This window comes from Pogoniulus pusillus, chromosome 15 (assembly GCF_015220805.1).
Source record: "Pogoniulus pusillus isolate bPogPus1 chromosome 15, bPogPus1.pri, whole genome shotgun sequence".
Taxonomy (NCBI): domain Eukaryota; kingdom Metazoa; phylum Chordata; class Aves; order Piciformes; family Lybiidae; genus Pogoniulus; species Pogoniulus pusillus.
In genome coordinates, this window is record NC_087278.1 from 3,764,559 (window position 1) to 3,784,450 (window position 19,892).

The 19,892-nt window shown below is 47.5% G+C and overlaps 1 long non-coding RNA gene across 1 annotated transcript in view; it reads right to left on the reverse strand.

Annotated features, from left to right (window-relative positions):
- Positions 1-17,923, reverse strand: part of LOC135181529 (uncharacterized) — a 71,109-nt gene extending 53,186 nt beyond the window's left edge. The window contains exon 1 of the long non-coding RNA XR_010304910.1: positions 17,734-17,923. This is a non-coding gene — a long non-coding RNA (uncharacterized LOC135181529). The remainder of the gene's footprint in view (positions 1-17,733) is intronic.
- Between the last annotated feature and the right edge of the window lie 1,969 nt (positions 17,924-19,892).

Here is a 19,892-nt window from a genome sequence, read left to right on the forward strand (position 1 = left end):
CAGCAGTGCTCCCAATGTGGGGGCATATGTGGAAGGGGCACACTGAGTCAGTTTCTTTAAGAGGGCTGGCTTCATGCGGACATCATCAGGGTCCGAGGGCCTCTGGTCGGCTCCATAAATTATCTCTTGAACCGCCATTTGCCTCAGGTATGAGATACCCTGTTCCATATCTGTCCATCTAAGGGGATGGAAAATCATGTCATCCTTAGTCGGGTACCTGTACCTCACAGCTATCAGAAGCCTGGCCCAAAGTGAGTGGGTACCATCGAGCCTTCCCAGCTCCTTATCCACACCTCCATCCCTCGACAAGGATCCCAGCTGTTTCGCCTCCCTGTGATCTAGGTCCACTGTTTCTGCTCCTGCATCCCAGCATTTCAAAAGCCAGGCTAAAAGGGACTGTCCGTTTGCCCTTGCATACTCCTGCCTTATGTGCCTGATTTCCTTTCTGGGCGTGGAGCTGATAAGGATCACTCCATTATCAGGTCCATTTCCAGCTGGTTGCTGTTGCTGGGGGGTGCTGGTTCCCGAAGAGGTCCCTTGCCCTGGATCGGCATCTGCGGGAGGGTTTTGATTTGATCTTGCTGGCCGCGTGGTTATTGGCGCTAGGTGAAGGGGGCTGGGCTGAGGGGGCAGGGTCCGGGGGGCTGCCCTGGGCGGGACCGGAGGCGGAGTTCGGGGCGGAGCCGCGCTAGGGGCGGTCTGCCCTGTCGCCCATCCCCCGCAGTTGCAGCTGGGGCAGTGAGGACCACCCCTCCCCCTAAGCACCCTAATGGCGGCGCCCACTCGATATTTCCACGTGTCCCAGTTCACCGCTATCTTATTAATTCCCAAACCCACATTTACACACAGTGAAATAACAGCTATCCAGTACCATTTCTCGCCCAAAATATCTGGAGCTTCTGTGCTCCAATGCATATACTCAGATTGATTCCATGTTCCAGAAACATTTCTAAACACAGTGATATTACTAACAGAATTCAGGAAATAGGCATAGACTCGGGCAGGCAAAAGCTTAGAATATTCCCAGAGCATATCAATGACAATCCAGAAGACATGGTAACTTATAAACTTTAACAGCCAGCCCCACAACAGCCATGCAAAAGCGTTAATGATTAAGACTTTCAGAATATCCATTTTTTAACTTCCAAATCTTCTCTGAAAGAATTCTTTCTACCTAGCCCCACGTTGGGCGCCAAATAAATTGTCTTGGGTTCAAATGCAAGTTCCCAGAGACTCTTATAAATTTGGTAGACCCAATGACAATTTATAGAATTTATAGAGTTTATAGAGTGCCCTCCCCTCCTCCCCCTCCTTTCCCCAAAAGACAGGGAGAGAGATAAAAGGTAGGGACACCCCAATAAATCAATCTCACTCGATTTGGAAGTTAAAAAGGAAAAGTTTAACAATAACTTAGAAAAAAGGGATTGGAGGTAGGGGAGTTTACAAAGGATAAGGAAGGGAAAACAGCAAAATACAAAACAGGGATGGATACAACCCGAGTAGTGTGATGGTGTCTCTGCCTCGTGGCTGGTATGCAGTATCAGTGTGTGTGTGCGGTCATGAACGCAGGTAGTGAGCAAGAGGGCGAAAAGAGGAAGAGACAGGAGAACTCCTGTCTTTTATACCACAGGAAGTGGGGGGAGTGGGCTAACCATCACCTGGAGTGTGGCCCACCCCTGAGGAGGGGCCGAGACCCCTAGGGTCAGGTTCAGGGTCACTCCCCCAGGAGTGTTAACCCTATACAGAAGGGCAGGTGCCAAGAGGATAAGGCCAGCCTCTTCTCAGTGCTGCTTAATGATAGGACAAGGGGCAACAGGCACAAGCTAGAACACAGAAGTTCCACCTAAACACAAGCAAAAGCTTCTCCCCTGCAACAGTGTTGGAGCTCTGGAACAGGGCTGTCCAGAGAGGATGTAGAATCTATTCTAGAGAGATTCAAAGGTGCTCCTGGGCCGCTTGATTTAGGTGCAGCTGCTTTACTGGAGATGGGGCTAGATGATCTCCAGAGCTCCCTTCCAGCCCCCACTGTTGTCTGATTCTCTGATTACAAATTGCTCAGCTCTGCAATATCCAGGAGCAGAGAAGCCTGCTACAACACAGTCTTGTTTGTGTTTGCACTGATGAGGCTGAGATTGATGCTGTTCATAAAGACAAACAGATAACTTGCAATGGCTGACTTACACCAGCCTTCAGCAGCTTGCAGGAAGTAATCCTCTGTCAGGATTGAGACCTGAAGCATTCCAAATTAAAGTCAATTAAACTTTGGCCATATCATCTGGCTCCAACAGAAAAATCAGTTTACAGGCAGCCTGGGTATGCACCTCCATGGAAAGAGATGGGTGGCAGTGGAGGAGAGGGTTATACATTTTATTTTGGAACCATGTTTCTTTGAAACTATGTCCTTCAGAAAAGTTGTTCTATAGTGCATGATAATCTAGGAGTATAAATGGGGCAAAGTTTGTAGGGCTAGATAGTATCTTTTATTAGATCCAGTAGATTGTTGGGGGTGGGGGAGAAAAAAAAACAGCCTTCTAGTTACAAGAACCATTTTTCAAGGCTGAAATAAAAGCAGCATTTGAGTGTTAAAGGCAACTGAACACTCAAGTCTGAGTTTAACTTGATTACATTAAATAGTTAGGCTATCTGGGAGAAAAAGTGGCTGGTACCTGCAGAGCCTAAGAGTGGTGTGAGGTAGGAAAAAGTTGGTAAGGTCATTAGCTCCTATTGGGCAAAAAGAGAAAAAGAGAGGCAATTCATTGCCTCTGAAAGGTGGAGGGGCTTGAGAAGGGAATTACAATGTGCCACAAAGCAAATCTCTCTCTTTAGGCTGTCATTTTTAGTGCCCAGCAGGGGTCTGCATTTTAGTTCCCGCACTCCTTGGCTGAAAGTGCTTTGTACATCATCTCCCTGGAGGGTTAGACCTGAGCAGCCACAGATAGAGTGGCTACTCTGGGAAAAAAACACGTCCTTCTGCTAACTGGGAGCTTCTGTCCCTTCCTGATGGGCTCTGTGAGATTTCCAGTGAGTGGTTATTGTTGTGGTACTGCCAAGGAAACTGTGTGGGCATCTGACTCACTTGGCCAATGCACAGTGTGCTCTGGGATGTGCTTCTGCAGGACTCAGAAGTTTAGATGCTTCTGCAACGGTGTATTGACCATGATGGTCCTGGAAAAGTGTTGGCAGGTCTGACATGTTGCTCAGACATGTTATGGTTCACAGACCATTGAAAGTTTGGTTGGCAGAATGATCAGAATTGGGCTTAAGCAACCACCAAATCCATCTTTGTGGCCATGTCTAACCAAACAAGTACTGAAGCTTGCCAAGACAGAGATTCACCACCCCTCTGGAAGCCTGTTTGACTGCTTCTTTATGCTCCTAGTGAATAAGTAACTCCTGGCATCCACTATCAACCTTCACAACTCTTATTTGTGGCCATCACACATTTTTATACCATCTGCTGCCTATTAGGGAGTGACTCTGTTGGCTTCCTAATTTCCCATCAAGCTCTGGAATCCTTGATTCAAAAGAGATGTTGAGATACTGGAACATGTCCAGAGAAGGGCAACAAGGCTGGTGAGGGGCCTAGAGCACAGCCCTGTGAGGAGAGGCTGAGGGAGCTGGGGGTGTGCAGCCTGCAGAAGAGGAGGCTCAGGGCAGACCTCACTCCTCACTGCTGTCCACAACTACCTGAAGCTTCGTAGACCTTTGATGTGCCCTCTTCAGCAAGCCCCTGTCCTTCTACAACTACCTGAAGGGAGGCTGTAGCCAGGTGGGGTTGGTCTCTTCTGCCAGGCAAGCAGTAACAGAAGAAGGGGACAGAGTCTCAAGTTGTGCCAGAGGAGGTCTAAGCTGGATGTTAGGAGGAAGTTGTTGGCAGAGAGAGTGATTGGCATTGGAATGGGCTGCCCAGGGAGGTGGTGGAGTCATTGTCCCTGAAGATGTTCAAGCCAAGCCTGGCTGGGACACTTAGTGTCATTGTCTGGTTCATTGGCTAGGGCTGGGTGCTAGGTTGGCCTGGGTGAGCTTGGAGGTCTCTTCCAACCTGCTTGATTCTATGATTCATGAACTGGAGAAGATGAGAGCCGGACCCAGTAGCCCACCAGTGGCCTCACCAGAGTATAGAGGGAGGAGAACCTCCCTCGACCTGGTGGCCACACTCTTCTTTTTGCACCTCAGAAGACTACCAATTAGCACACATTACTGGCTCATGGCCATCCTGCTGTCCACCAGGAAGGCCATGTCCTTTTCCCCAGAGCTGCTCTCTAATAGATTGGCCTCCTATGATAACTAATGGGCAAGAATATTGAACCTCTATGGGGAACTGCCAGGAAAAGAAAAGATGAACCCTCATGAAGAACCCCTCCTGTACCCAGCACTAATGAGGCCCTGTCAAAATTACTGTGTCCAGTTTTGGACACTGCAGCATAAGAAGGACCTTGAGGTGCTAGAGCAGGACCAGAGAACAGCAAAAAAGCTGGTGAAGGGTCTGGAAAACAAGGCTAGTAAGGAGCAGCTGAGGGACCTGGGGGTGTACAGCCTGGAGAAAAGAAGGCTGGAAGGAGACTTCATTGCTCTCCACAGCACCCTGAAAGGAGGTTGGAGGCAGAGGGGGGTTGGTTTCTTGCCCCTGGTATCAGGCAATACAATCAGAGAAAATGGCTTGAAATTGTGCCAGGGAAGTTTAGGATGGACACAAGGAACAATTTCTTTGCTGCAAGAGTGGTCAGGCACTGGAACAGGCTGCCCTGGGAGGTGATGCAGTCATCATGCCTGGAGATGTTCAAGAAAGATGTGGTAACAGCACTCTGGGACATGGTTTAATGGCCATGGTGGTGTTGGGTTGCAGGTTGGGCTTTATCATCTTAGAGTTGTTTCAGTTGCAGAAGCCCTCTACAACAACACACTGCTGCTTCCTCACGAGCTTCCACTTCAGCCAGCTAATTCAGCTGCTCAGAGGCAAGCAGAAAGAGGCAGCTAAAAAGAAAAGGAGCTCAACCCAAGCAATGATACCCAGCCAGCACCTGTGAGTGATGTTACAGCGTCCATCAAGCCTAGCCCTGCTTAGCCGGGGGGCCACCAGGCCCCCCGGCCTTTGATCCCCTCCACCATTCACCCAGTGCACACCAAGGGGACTCACCAGTGACAATGGGAGGAGGATCCCTCTGCCCAGTTGGGCAACCTTAGGGCTTCTGCCCTTTCTGGGGCTGAATATAAAGGGGAGTGGGCTGGGAGGGCAAAGTGGTCACACCTGGGGTGGGAGGAGACTCCAACAGAACCCAGGTGCTGTGAGTTTGGGGGAAATGCAGTGTGGGGTTGGGAAAAGGGCAGACACGGTGGGAAAGGGGAGGTGCTGAAAGGACAGAGATGGAGAGAAAAAGGATGGAGATGAAAGGAAGGATGGATGTGCTCCTCTGTGATCTCTGTTAGACAGTACTGTCCTGCTCTGGAAGGGGGGTTGGACTCAATGATCTCCTTGGGTCCCTTCCAACCTCTAACATCCTGTGAGCCTGTGATCAGACAGGGCTGGGTGCTAGGCTGGACTGGATGATCTTGGAGGTCTCTTCCAACCTGGCTGATTCTATGATTCCATGATTTGCTGTAGGCTGTTCCCTGGAGGTCCCTCTAACCACCATGACTTTTCCAAAAGAGTGGCAGCCTCAGAGGTATCAACCACATCTTTCAGGCCCTGCTGAAGAGTCTTCTCCAGCTCTAGAGATTTCAGTGTACTGTTGTCTGTCTTCCATCCCATATAGCACTGGGACATGAAAAGATATGGGAGCAGCTTTTCCCTGAGACAAAAAATCATTGAGTCCTACATCCTTGTCTACATTGTCCATCCCCACTCCAAAATGGACCCAGATATTCTCTGAGTTTATTCTCACTTCTGCCATGCTCATAAAATCTTCACTTGTTAGAATCATAGAATCAGCCAGGTTGGAAGAGACTTCCAAGATCATCCAGGCCAACCTAGCACCCAGCCCTAGCCAGTCAACCAGACCATGGCACTAAGTGCCTCATCCAGGCTTTGCTTCAACACCTCCAGGGATGGTGACTCCACCACCTCCCTGGGCAGCCCATTCCAATGCCAATCACTCTCTCTGACAACAACTTCCTCCTAACATCCAGCCTGAACCTGCCCTGACACAGCTTGAGACTGTGTCCCCTTGTTCTGTTGTTGATTGCCTGGCAGAAGAGGCCACCCCACACCTGGCCACAGCCTCCCTTCAGGTAGTTGTAGACAGCAATGAGGTCACCCCTGAGCCTTCTCTTCTCCAGGCTAAACAACCCCAGCTCCCTCAGCCTCTCCTCATAGGGTTTGTGCTCTCAAGTTTTACCTCCAACTGGGCTTTGGACTTTGGGGTTTTGTCCTCACACATCTGAGCAGCACACTTTTACTTTTCCTTTGTTGTTTGCCCTTGTTTCCACTAGCTATGTGCTCTGCATTTCAGTTCATTAAGAAGTTCCTTGCTTAGCCAAGTGGGCCTCCTGCCAAAATTCCCAGTCTTCCTGAACAATGGACTGAACAAGCACTGCATGCTGATCTCCATGAAATTTGCTTTGGGCAATGAACTTAGTGAGACTGGAGGGAGCTGGGGGGGGGTCAGAATCTGCTGCCCATTCTTTTTCCCCCCAAGGAAGGAAATAAATTCCCATTTTCTCCAATGTATGAATGATAATGCAGTACAATTTTCAAGGCTGGAGTGTTTTAGCCAGGCAGCTGGATACAACTGATGGGATTTTTCAAGTGAAGAGACTGTGATCAGCAGGGCAACTGAGCTGATTCATACCCTCTACTCCACTCCCATCAGACCCAGTGTGGAGTATTGTGCCCAGTTCTGGTGCCCCAAACACAAGTAGCACATTGAACTGTTGGAGTGGGTCCAGAGGAGGGCCACAAAGGTGATCAAGGTGCTAGAGCACCTCCCCTGCAACTGGAGTGGTTCAACATGGAGAACTGAAAGCTCTCAGGAGACCATACAGAGGCCTCCCAGTACCTGGAGGTACCAGAATGAGGTCCTACAAGAAAACTGGAGAGGAACTTTTTACAGTGACAAGATGTGAGCAAATGGATTGAAGCTGGAAGAGGGCAGATTTAGACTGGGAACAAGGGAGAACTTCTTGACTGGAAGTGTCCCAGAGCACTGGCACAGGCTGTCCAGAGAGGTTGTGGGGTCTCCTTCTCTGGAGACTTTCAAGGCCTGTCTGGATGTGTTCCTGTGTGATCTGTGTTAGATAGGATTGTCCTGCTGTGGCAGGGGGGTTGGACTGGATGATCTCCTTGGGTCCCTTCCAACCCCTAACATCCTGTGAGCCTGTGGATATGAGGAAGAAATTCTTTAGAGTGAGGGTTATGAGACACTGGAACACAAACCCTATGAGGAGAGGCTGAGGGAACTGGGGGTGTGCAGCCTGCAGAAGAGGAGGCTCAGGGGTGACCTCATTGCTGTCTACAACTACCTAAAGGGACATTGTAGCCAGGTGGGGGTTGGTCTCTTCTCCCAGGCAACCACCAAGAGAACAAGGGGACACAGTCTCAAGGTGTGCCAGGGGAGGTCTAGGCTGGATGTTAGGAGGAAGTTGTTGGCAGAGAGAGTGATTGGCATTGGAATGGGCTGCCCAGGGAGGTGGTGGAGTCACCATCCCTGGAGGTGTTCAAGAAGAGCCTGGATGAGGCACTTAGTGCCATGGTCTGGTTGACTGGATAGGGCTGGGTGCTAGGTTGGCCTGGATGACCTTGGAGGTCTCTTCCAACCTGGTTAATTATATGATTCTATTGTCCAGGAGGGTTGTGGATGTCCCCTCCCTGGAGGTGTTCAAGGTTAAGCTGGACGAGAACTTAAGCAGCCTGGTCTAGCAGAAGATATCCCTGCCTGTGGCACAGGGGGGTTGGAACTGGATGATCTTTAAGGTCCCTTCCAATCCAAACCATTCTATGACAGCATGAGTCTGGGTGGTGGTTTGGTGAAAGATGGGATATGATTTCACAGGTGGTGATCCTTTGTTTCTTTGGTAGCTCTGAAGGGATTTGGGCAGAGGTAAAATTTCCCTGGAGCTCCAAGGTCGGTGTTTCAGGGTCCCAGTGTGCACCCCAACTTTTTCTTTCGTTTGAAATGACTGATTGGCAGTTAAATGACTGCAGCTAGATGCACTGCTCCTTGTTCTGGCTGTGTTCTCTCTCTTCTTTATATTGCTGCTTGTGACTTGGAAATTAGTGTTTGGGCCCAAAGTGATGAATGAAGCTGTGGTGGAAATCGATAAGGATTCTAAGTTTTCAGGCCAGATGATGAAGCTTTCTTAGGTGTGCTAAGAGTTGTTTAGAATCTCTTTTTCATGGTGACTCCTGAGGCATATTGTGGGAGCGAGTTGTTCTTCCAGCTGTGAAAATGAAGGAAGTGTTTGCAATTGAAGGCAAACTTTGGGGGACTGAGGGTAAAATTCACGAGGTGGTCTGAGGTGGAGGTGCTCTTTCAATCCTGTGGGTGCTTCTCTGCTCTATCCAGGAGTCTTCTTCTGGAGGGCCAACCAGATCCTGGGCTGCATCAGGAGAAGTGTGGCCAGCAGGGCCAGGGAAGTGATTCTCCCCCTCTACTCCACTTTGCTGAGATCCCACCTGGAGTACTGCATCCAGTTCTGCAGCCCCTATTACAAGAGGGATGTGGAGATGCTGGAGCATGTCCAGAGAAGGGCCAGGAGGATGCTCAGAGGCTGCAGCAGCTCTGCTGTGAGGACAGACTGAAAGAGTTGGGGCTGTGCAGGCTGGAGCAGAGGAGGCTCCCAGGTGACCTTCTTGTGGCCTTCCAGGATCTGAAGGGGGCTACGAAAAAGCTGGGGAGGGACTTTTTAGGCTGTCAGGGAGTGACAGGAGTGGGGGGAATGGAGCAAAGCTGGAGATGGGGAGATCAGACTGGATGTGAGGAGGAAGCTGTTGAGCAGGAGAGTGGTGAGAGCCTGGAATAGGTTGCCCAGGTGGTTAAGGCCCATCCCTGGAGGTGTTTCAGGCCAGGCTGGATGAGCCTGTGGGCAGCCTGCTCTAGGGTAAGGTGTCCCTGGGCATGGCAGCAGGGTTGGAACTGGCTGCTCCTTGTGGTCCCTTCCAACCCTGACTGATTCTATGATTCTTTGTTGCTCTGAAAGTACCTACTATTTTTTCCCCCACTTCTAAATACAAATGTAAAATTTAGAGCAATTGTTCTCTACTTGTTTTCAGCTTTGGGGAGCATCACTTCTCCTTCAAACCTAATAAAAGATATAGCTCTTTTTCTCTTCCAGCTGTATCCCTTGATCTAGTAAAATATATTACTTCTCTCTACAATCCTCATCCTCCTCTGACTCAGAGAACATAATGGGATGGATTTGAATAGCTGCTCCAATCTGCTCCTTCATTTGTGTCTCTTCTCATTTAGCCACTTGCAGGGCAAGAATAATAAAATCAGAGCATTTTGGCATAATTTAGATTGGGAGATTTCTTGAGGTCATCTATTCCAATCAGCTGCTCAAAGCAGAACTCACTCAGGTTAACTAAAGGCCTCGTCCAATTGTTTTAAATGTCTTCATTTTTCTCCATGTTCCACAGCTTTCTGAGCAACCTCTTCCATGTTACATTACTCTTAACTGCAGATCTTTTCTTCTCTCATACCCAGTCAGAATTTGCATTATTGCAACTTGTGTCTATTGCTTCTCACCTGTCACTAAACATCTCTGACAAATCTGATCCAGCTACTCTAAATGCTTCCCCCAGGGACCTGAAGGCTGCACTAAGATCTCCAGGTAGCTGCCTTATCTTCAGACCTGACAAACACATTTCTCTTAGCCCCTCATACATTGTGTGCTCTAGCATCCAATTCACCTTGGCAGTCCTTCTCTGTAGTATCTGAGACTGCAAAACTGGGACAAGCATTGAAGATGTGGTGTCACTGGTACTCAAGTATGGACAGATGAAGGGGACCTACAGGAAGGCTGGGGAGGGACTATTGACAAGGTCTTGTAATGACAGGATAGGGGCAATGAGCTTAGACTGGAAGAAGGGAGATTCAAACTAGGCGTTAGGAAAGGGTTCTTTACAGTGAGGGTGGTGAGACTGGCACAGGTTGCCCAGAGAGAGGTTGTGGATGCTCCCTCCCTGGAGGTGTTCAAGGTCAGGTTGGATGAGGCATTGAGTGACCTGTTCTAGTGGGAAGTGTCCCTGCCTGTGGCAAGGGGTTGGAACTGGATGAGCTTTGAGGTGCCTTCCAACCTAAACCATTCTATGATTCCCATTCTAGTCTTGCTACATACACCACTGCTGTTACAGCCTCTATGTGGTAGGTCTTTCAGAGCTCTCTGAGGACTCCTGATCCTATTCACCAAAAACCACAAGCCCTTCCCTACACAGTTGCTTTCTGCCTATTTGTTCCCAAGCCTCTGCTGGACTTGTGCAAAGGATTATTTGTTCTCAGATGCAGGACTTGGCACTTGACTGGTTTGAACTTCATAACATAGCCCTCAGTCCAACTCTCCAGCCTGCCCAGGTCTCTGGGTGGCAGGCCTGCTCCTTGGCATATCAACCACCCTTTTGCTCCCTGTTTATAAATTTGATGAAGGTGCCCTGGTGACCAGGTTGTTACTGAAGACATTAAACAATCTTGGCACCAGTACCAATCCCTGTGGGATTCCATATAGCAAGAAAACAGTCTGGACTTAGAATCACAGAATCAGTCAGGGTTAGAAGAGACCACAAGGATCATCTAGTTCCAACCCCCCTGCCATGGGCAGGGACACCTCACACTAGATCAGGCTGTCCAGAGCCTCATCCAGCCTAGCCTTGAACACCTCCAGGGATGAGGCTTCCACCGCCTCCCTGGGCAACCCCTTCCAGGGTCTCAACATTCTCAGGCTGAAGAACTTCTTCCTAACATCCAGACTTCACACAATCTAAACTTGGACTTCACTAAGCTGTCCAAACCTAGCAGCCCAGTCATTTTTTATGCACCATTTATCTCATCTGTGTTTCACCAGATTGACTGTTAAGAAGTCTATGGGGGACAATGAGAACAAATTCCACTGCTTTTAGTCCATGAACAGAGCTCTTCATGTTTTTTGCTACCAATATATGTCTTGCTGCCCTTCTCATCTCTTGCAAGTTTCATATCTAGCTCAAGTTTCATAAGTTTCTTTCTGCCTTTCTGCAGGTTCAGGAAATGTCACCATACTATGATGGGGACACCAGAACTGGACACAGTATTCATAGAATCAACCAGGTTGGAAGAGACCTCCAAGATCATCCAGGCCAACCTTGCACCCAGCCCTAGCTAATCAACCAGACCATGGCACTAAGTGCCTCATCCAGGCTTTTCTTGAACACCTCCGGGACTGCAATTCCACCACCTCCCTGGGCAGCCACTTCAAGGTGGAGTGTCACAAGAGCAGAGTAAAGAGGCAGGATCCCTGCTGGCCACACTCCTCTTGATGCAGCCCAGGATATGATTTGCCTTCTGGGCTGCATGAGCACACTTCTGGCTTGTGATGAGCTTCTCATCAATCAATACACCCAAATCTCTTTCTTCAGAGCTGCTCTCAACCCACACTGCACCCAGAAGAATGATCTTAAAAACACAGGTGAATAAAAATCAACAAGATACCAGAGATACTTTTAGGAACTGAGCAGTGAAGTAGTGTCCTCCTAGCTCAGCTCCCTCAGATGCTTTCAGAGAAGAGTGCCAGGGGAAAACAGTGAACTGAAAAAGTGATTTACAACCTCATTCTCATAAAATGACTGTCATTGTTCTTGCAGGCTTAGGAACTACGACAAGCACAGTGGGCCAATGAGCTCAAAATACAGCACAAATGAACGTCCATAATCGCAGCCAAAAGCATCCTGCAGCTGGGAATGTCTAACTTAGTCCTGCAGAGTATTGGGCTACCTTTGGTACATGTATCATAGAATCGACCAGGTTGGAAGAGACCTCCAAGATCATCCAGGCCAACCTAGCACCCAGCCCTAGCCAGTCAACTAGACCATGGCACTAAGTGCCTCATCCAGGCTTTGCTTGAACACCTTCAGGGATGGTGACTCCACCACCTCCCTGGGCAGCCCATTCCAATGCCAATCATTCTCTCTGTGAAATTGTACTTCACAAAGTATCTTTTTAAGATAGAGAGACCACAGGCAGGACTTGGAGATAAGGGGGAAACATTAGAATTAATTTGGTGTCCTTTCACCTTCCTTTCATGTACGTTTTCTTTGCCATTCTTCTCCTACTCAATGGCTTGGGCACTAACAGGCAGCGTTGCAATTAAGATGATTTTGGTATGGTTTGCACAGCTTTTTCTCTCACTCTTCATAATCTGCATGTCTCAGACAATGCCTGAATCCCAAACCCTTCCTCTCAACAGCACAGTTGGAAGAAAGAAATGAAACAACTACTTGAGTATTGCTTTATGATGCGTGTCAAGAGGGTTTAATCCACTGCCATCCATCGAGCTGATGAATTCAGGCTTAGAAGAAGAAATTGTATTATCTGGTGTAAAACATATGAACCAAACAGTAATGATAACAAGGAAAGAGCATCAAAAATACCCTCGAGCAAATATTTCCCTATGGTCTCTACAGAGCTTCTGCTCCTCCAGCTTCACCAGAGCCTTTGTTTTCTGAGCCCTTCCTGCAGCTTACATCGGTTTACGGCTTCAGCTCTGTGTGGCACAGCTATTCCTGTTGCTTCAGATCCTGCTGATTTCTTATTAGTGCACCTGCAGATCTTTAAGTCTGCCATCACAGAGGCCCAATGAGCAACTGATTGCTTTGCATATTTGCAAACAGACCTTTATTTTAGGTGGCTAAAAATGCAGATGGGTATCTAGTGGGATTTCCAACTGCCCGTCACCGCCTAGCTCCCATTGCTTTCATCATTGCTGCTGCATTTTCAGACCATGGTTTTATCTCTCTGGCAGGCCTTCAAGGTCAAGCTGGTACACAAATTAAGAACACAGGGGGGAATTAAAATCCACTTCTGCAAAAGCTGATGATATTTGAATGTTGGAGCTTCTATTTGGGCACAGTTAAAAATGGAAATGCCCTACTTCTATTGCTTGCTTAATAAATAAGCTGAAACTTCTGGGTTTAGGAGAAATACTTCCTTAGTTTCTCATAATATCTGACTTCCCTGCAGAGCTGCTGCATTGTTCATCCAAACTCCAAACCCACAGAAAGCAGGAAAACAAAGCATGAGTAATCAGGACTGCTCTTATTAAATCACTAGAGATTATTCATCTGCTGATGGCAAAGAACTGCTGTAACTTGGAGGGCTGCACATGCCATGAGAAGCCAGGGTGTGAGCTTATGTGCTGCAAGTTTGTATGTGTGCAACTGGAACCCCTTACAACAGTACACACAAACCCATGAATACATTTGTGCAGATCAGAACCACATAAACAGCACAGATTTGTGTAAGCTCTCACAAAAGGGATGCTGTTAGCTTGTACTGCAGTCTGTTGGCTACTGCAGTGGGCAGGAGGTTGAATGCATTGTGGGCAAGCAGAACTTTACATCAATCATTGCACTTTTCATAGCATGTCAGGATGGTACCTGGCAAACCCTTGTAGTTAGCTAATAGCAGCCACCTCATCTAATTTTATAGAGAATCCCTGGAACCATAGAATCAACCAGGTTGGAAGAGACCTCCAAGATCATCCAGGCCATCCTAGCACCCAGCCCTAGCCAATCACAGAATCAAGCAAGTTGGAAGAGACCTCCAAGATCATCCAGGCCAACCTAGCACTCATCTCTAGCCAATCATAGAATCAACCAAGTTGGAAGAGACCTCCAAGATCATCCAGGCCAACCTAGCACCCAGCCCTGGCCAATCAACCAGACCATGGCACTAAGTGCCTCATTCAGGATTTTTTTTAACACCTCCAGGGATGGTGACTCCACCACCTCTCTGGGTAGCCCATTCCAATGGCAATGGAATGCTGTGTTAGGCCCTGAGCACCAGTTCAGCTGGCAGGTCTTTCCTTTGACATCTTCTTCTTCCTCTCCAGCCAGCCACCAAGGAAACTCTGTTGAGCTCAGTATTAATCATGCACCAAATGAAAGAGATTCATACAATGCAGTAGAAAACAAAAATGCAACTGAACACAGTAGTCTAGCCTGGTGGAGGTGCAGCTCTGGAGGTCCACTCTTTGGCAGGCATTGCTCAGTCTTTTTATACAGGTTTTAGATGGGTGTCCAGGTGCAGCTCCCCAGGAAATCTTCCTGTGTATTCATGCCTCCAGCAGGGGTCTGGCGGCAGCATCAGGGGAAGGTCTCAGTCCCCTCCCTGCGCTGCTTACCTGTCCATACCCCACATACACATCAGCCTTTTCTCTTCGGGGTAGCTGACATAAGATGCACACATCCTGGGCATTCAAGCCAGGCTGAGGTCCAGGAATTTCCTCAAAGGCACTCTCTGTTGATTTGTACCCCTGAGCTTTCAGCCAAGCACCTCCTCTGAGCCTGGGAGGTTAACAAAGGCAATCTTTATGGATTAGGGAGAGCTGATGGCTATCTTTATCTTTGTTGATGAACAAGAGAGAGAGGATTTAGACTCTCACAGGTCTGCAGCAGGAACCCCACACTTTTTTCTTCACCCTATTTTTACTAGCCCTAGACCAAGTGTCCACTTGCCATTTATACTGGGTGTGAAGAACCCAGCTGACCACCAGCCCAATTCCCAGAATGGGCTTCCACGTGAGTCAGTACATGTGTGGAAAATGCACCTTTGCTGTTCCCCCTTGGGCTGTTCCCATTCTATGATGATGATCTGATCCCCCTTCAAGCGTGGGTGGGGGTAAAGCAGGTTTTTGTGCCTTCTTGCCCCATTCACACCTCTGAGCATGGGCTGGAGAAGGGAGGGAAGAAGGAATTTGGAGTGCCCCACAACACTGCAATTGGCAATTTCATTCTCTGTACATCTTGAGCAAGTGGAAAGGTCAGTATTGAACTCTTTTCTGCCAAAAGAACACAAAGAATGGAAGCAAAACAATTCAGACGGAGCAGAAAACGCTGCTGTGTTAGGGACATCCCTTGCAGGCCACCGGCAGCATGATTGCATTTCAGACAGGGTATTGCAAAAGAAGAATACAGGAGCTCATCCCTAATTTTCCCTTTGCCTCTTGGCTTGACTGTTCCTTGTGTCATCCTTCAGTTTCCTTGCACAATTACAAAATGGGGTGCAGCAGATTACCTCCACCACCAGACAGTAAACTCCAGATGCTAACAGCTACTAATTAGGACGGGAGAAGGGGAGAACACTGGTTTGCTACCTGTTGCCATAGCATTTAATAGACTCTGCTCCCTCAAACCCCACAGTTTGCCAGCCCTCCTGCTCCCTAGGTGCCATTAGTAGAGAATAATGGTTCCCAGGCTGAGGTCTGCAGATCACAGATGGCTGCAAAGCCACACTTTGAAAGCTTTCCTAATTTGTAGCACACACGTGTTTTCCCAGCTGCTGCAGAGCATTAACTCTCCCTCCTGGGCTGGGTGCAAGCAGGTATACCCTCCAGCACGTGAAAAGCCCAGGTGAGGTCTAGCTGCTACTTACTGGGCTGAAGAACTAATAGCAGATGTGTTCAACAGATTCATTTCTTGTTGAGCAGCAATATGTTGCTTCAGTCAAAACTTGTGTATAGAGACAGTACTTCACAACTTTCCTGGTCCTCTTATGAGCTTTCAGTCCTATCAAGGCATGCCAAAAAAATAATCTCTCTTTTGTTATCACAGAATGGTTGCAAGGGACCTTAAAGATCATCCAGTTCCTTGTGTGTGTTTGGACTTTGTGACTGTTTGCTGAAGATCTATTTGTACCCAGGGAAAGAGATATTCATTTGAAAGAAACTTATTGATGAAAGTCAAGGGAAACCTGCCAGATGTGGAGACTTCAAGACAGAAAAGAAAGAGGCAGCTATTACTGCCATATCCAGTGACACCATGAAATCCTTCTTGTACAGAACTGGCTCCCGTGGCAAAGATTTATTCTGTGCTAAGAAATCCAGAGGCTGGCCTGTTTTCTCTATTTATTGACTGATGCTGGCCCCTGCTCCCCTTTTCTACCCAGAAGATGGAACATGCCTGTTTGAAAATGTTTCTCTTCGTTGCATTTGCACAGTAGCAAGAATATTGTGAGAAGTATTAGCCACAAAGAAACGCTGGAAAAGACCAGGAAAGCCTTAACAACTTTTATCACCAGCAAGAACTGGACAGCATGCAACTCTAATAAACCTATTTTACTATTCTGAAACGTATCTGCTGCAAACAGAACTGCTGTAAATGGAGGGCATTTTATTCATCACTCTGCATGAAGCAATTTGCTCCTCTTGTTTTCCCCTGCATCAAACGCTGAAATTTCAGGCTGTATTTTAACATTCCTGTGGCTAGCTGAGATTTGCATCACTTCAAAAGAACATTTTAAAGAGAAGTTGTTGAACAAAACAGTATCATCCTCTAAAATCCTTCACCTTTTTTTTTCCCTTCTCTATTAAAGGAGTAATTAGGGCAAGAAATGTCCTTCTTCCTCCAGTTCCTACAAGCACAATTTGGATGCATAGCTGCAGCTCTCTCTGTAGTGACACAGGCACAGCAGTGTTCCTGGCATAAAATCAAACGGGTTGGAAGAGACCTCCAAGCTCATCCAGTCCAACCTAGCACCCAGCCCTAGCCAATCAACCAGACCATGGCACTAAGTGCCTCATCCAGGCTTTGCTTGAACACCTCCAGGGACGGTGACTCCACTCTGGGCAGCCCATTCCAGTGGTAAATGACTCTCTCGTGGCAGAGGATAGAGGAATTATCATCTCTCCCCATCCTTTTTTCACTCTGGGTTTATGTCTCCAGTTCCCAGTTGATTAGACTATTTCAGTCACTCTCCTTTGCCTTACTGTAGCTATTCCTTATTTTCTCCTTCTTTTCCTTCTACTCATCTCCACCTGAGTCCGCCATCACTCACACCTTTTTTTTTATCACAAACCCATGGGACCTGGCATGTTCAAGCTCCTCTCATGCCTTCAGCAGATTCCAATCTCTCAGCACCTATCCATGCAACCCTGAGGACACGAATGATCACCATGCATTGTGAGAAGCTGAGGCACATAAGCACAGGAATTAACACCACCGTGACATTAGTTTTAAGAGTCAGCTGCTAACAACCCCCTCTTGCCCTCCCCAAATCTCAGACCCACATGTCAGCTGAAATAATTGATTGATTAGCTAACTTTGCTGAAATGGTCCAAGACCAAAAGGAAAGGACACCAATGTTCCCTACCTGAATGTCTAAGCCGACAAGGAAAGTGGGTTTTCAGGATACACTTCGGCTATTGTAAAGGAGAACAAGCCCCACTCATCACAGCAATGCAACCCTGTGCTGAAAATCTCTTTCATACATTATGGGGTAGGCTGATGAGCTGCCAAGAGAGAAGCAACCAGTGTCAAATTCAGATTCGCTCTCCAAATCCCCATCTGCTAGGAAACTTTTCAAGATGATGACAAGTGGTCACTCCAAGACACAGGTTTGGGATGAGAGTGAGGAAAGACAAAGAAAGATCAGCACTGTAAAGTTCAAGAGTCCTCTTTTGTTCACTAGATGCCTGCAATCCTGCTGAAGAGAGTAGGTGCAAAATGGTGCTGGCTGAATTGGGTATTGGCCCCAGGGGTTTCACCCCTAGCAAGAAGCAATACAGTGCAGCTAGAAACATCTACCAAGACAGAAGTCAAAAGCTTCTTACCAAATCTCCTCATGTAGGTACCAGGACATCAATCTCTTGCAGTCTTCCTTTTCAGTCCCACTCCCACCTGCAGAAGAGCACAGGCAGTCCTCAGTCACACATGGCTTTGTTAAATCAATTTAACTACCCACCTTGCACCAGGAGTTCCCACTGCACCCAGCAGTTCAATTCCACCTGTGTGGCAGGTGTTGTGCTGCCATCCCATGCCCTAAGGTTTAAAAAGAAAGTAAACAGCCAAAGTTGGGGGGGAGGGGGGGGGGGTGTAAAATTCATTTCTGGAGCGTTGTGGCTGCATATAATACACTGAGGAACAAAAATCAAGTCATGCTCTCACAGAAGAAGAAAAACTGTTCCTCATCTGCTGATTTAAAGACACATGTTCTGCCCCCTCTTCCCCTCTCTTTTTTTTTCACTCTGGTGTTGAATAGATGAGCTCAGATTTCAATTAAAATGTTTCACTTATTTCTACTCACTGCTTAGAAATAAAAGCAATGTGTTCTATCGATTTAAAGGGGGGGGGAGAAAAAAATCAAGCCAAAGCTTGACAAGCGCAGGACTGTCGAAATTAGTTCATTAGGCTCCATTCAAATTATGTTTCTTGTTATGCTAAGCAACCAAAGCGGTTTAAGGCTTTGAAATGAAATTGTTAATTGTTGCTTTCTCCCTCCCTTCTTCTGATACATTTTTGCTTTGATAGTTTGGGAACACGGTGCTAATTAAAAATCTTTCAGAGGAGCTCAGCCCTAGTCTATAGTCTGGGAAGCTGAGACAGACATTTAAACAAAGTGAAATGGAACACATCCAGTTGGGGAAAGGCTGTTATTCATTACAGCAGGGATTTCGAGCACCACATGACCACCCATCTCCAAAATCCTCATTATCTGCCTGGAGGATCTGTCAAAGAATGTTTTCTCTATACAAGTTACTGGGGAAGGAAATCACAGGGACTGATCAGATACTGCTGCTGTTGCAAAATACTCGACGGAAGAGAGAGAAAGGAGCAAGGATCCAAGAAAGGAGTAAGAAGAGAGAAAACAAAGGAATAAAGAGCTGAAGACTATTGTTTAGGAGTTACAGAAAAAGGCAGAGCAGAACAGCAAAGCTGAAAGGCATGGCAGTGATGGCAGCAAAACCATGCACAGAGAGAGTATAAAATATTCAGGGTTTTTCTGGGGGAGCTGAAGAGGAAAGGCTGTGTTTGGAAGAGCATTTTAAAATGTGCTTCATCAAAAGCATCTTGGGCTCTTAGAACCAAAAACTATTGACTCTTTCCAAGGGCTGAAAAGGCTGAGTTCTTACTCTGCAGGGTGGGTCCAACAGTGAGGCCTAGGATGAATAAGAGGCTTTCAAAAGGTGAAAATTCAGAACAGCACTACTGAAAACACAGAAAAACAGATTTTGAACAACTGTGTGCACCCATCCTAATGGTGTGCATCTACCTTGGAACAACTGTGTGCACCCATCCTAATGGTGTCTGTGTGCACCCATCCTAATGGTGTGCATCTACCTTTGAACCACTGTGTGCACCCATCCTAATGGTGTCTGTGTGCACCCATCTTAATGGTGTGCATTTACCTTGGAACAACTGTGTGCACCCATCCTAATGGTGTCTGTGTGCACCCATCCTAATGGTGTGCATCTACCTTTGAACCACTGTGTGCACCCATCCTAATGGTGTCTGTGTGCACCCATCTTAATGGTGTGCATTTACCTTGGAACAACTGTGTGCACCCATCCTAATGGTGTGCATCTACCTTGGAACAACTGTGTGCACCTATCCTAATGGTGTCTGTGTGCACCCATCCTAATGGTGTGCATCTACCTTGGAACAACTGTGTGCACCCACCCTAATGGTGTGCATCTACCTTGGAACAACTGTGTGCACCTATCCTAATGGTGTCTGTGTGCACCCATCCTAATGGTGTGCATCTACCTTTGAACCACTGTGTGCACCCATCCTAATGGTGTCTGTGTGCACCCATCCTAATGGTGTGCATCTACCTTGGAACAACTGTGTGCACCCACCCTAATGGTGTGCATCTACCTTGGAACAACTGTGTGCACCTATCCTAATGGTGTCTGTGTGCACCCATCCTAATGGTGTGCATCTACCTTTGAACCACTGTGTGCACCCATCCTAATGGTGTCTGTGTGCACCC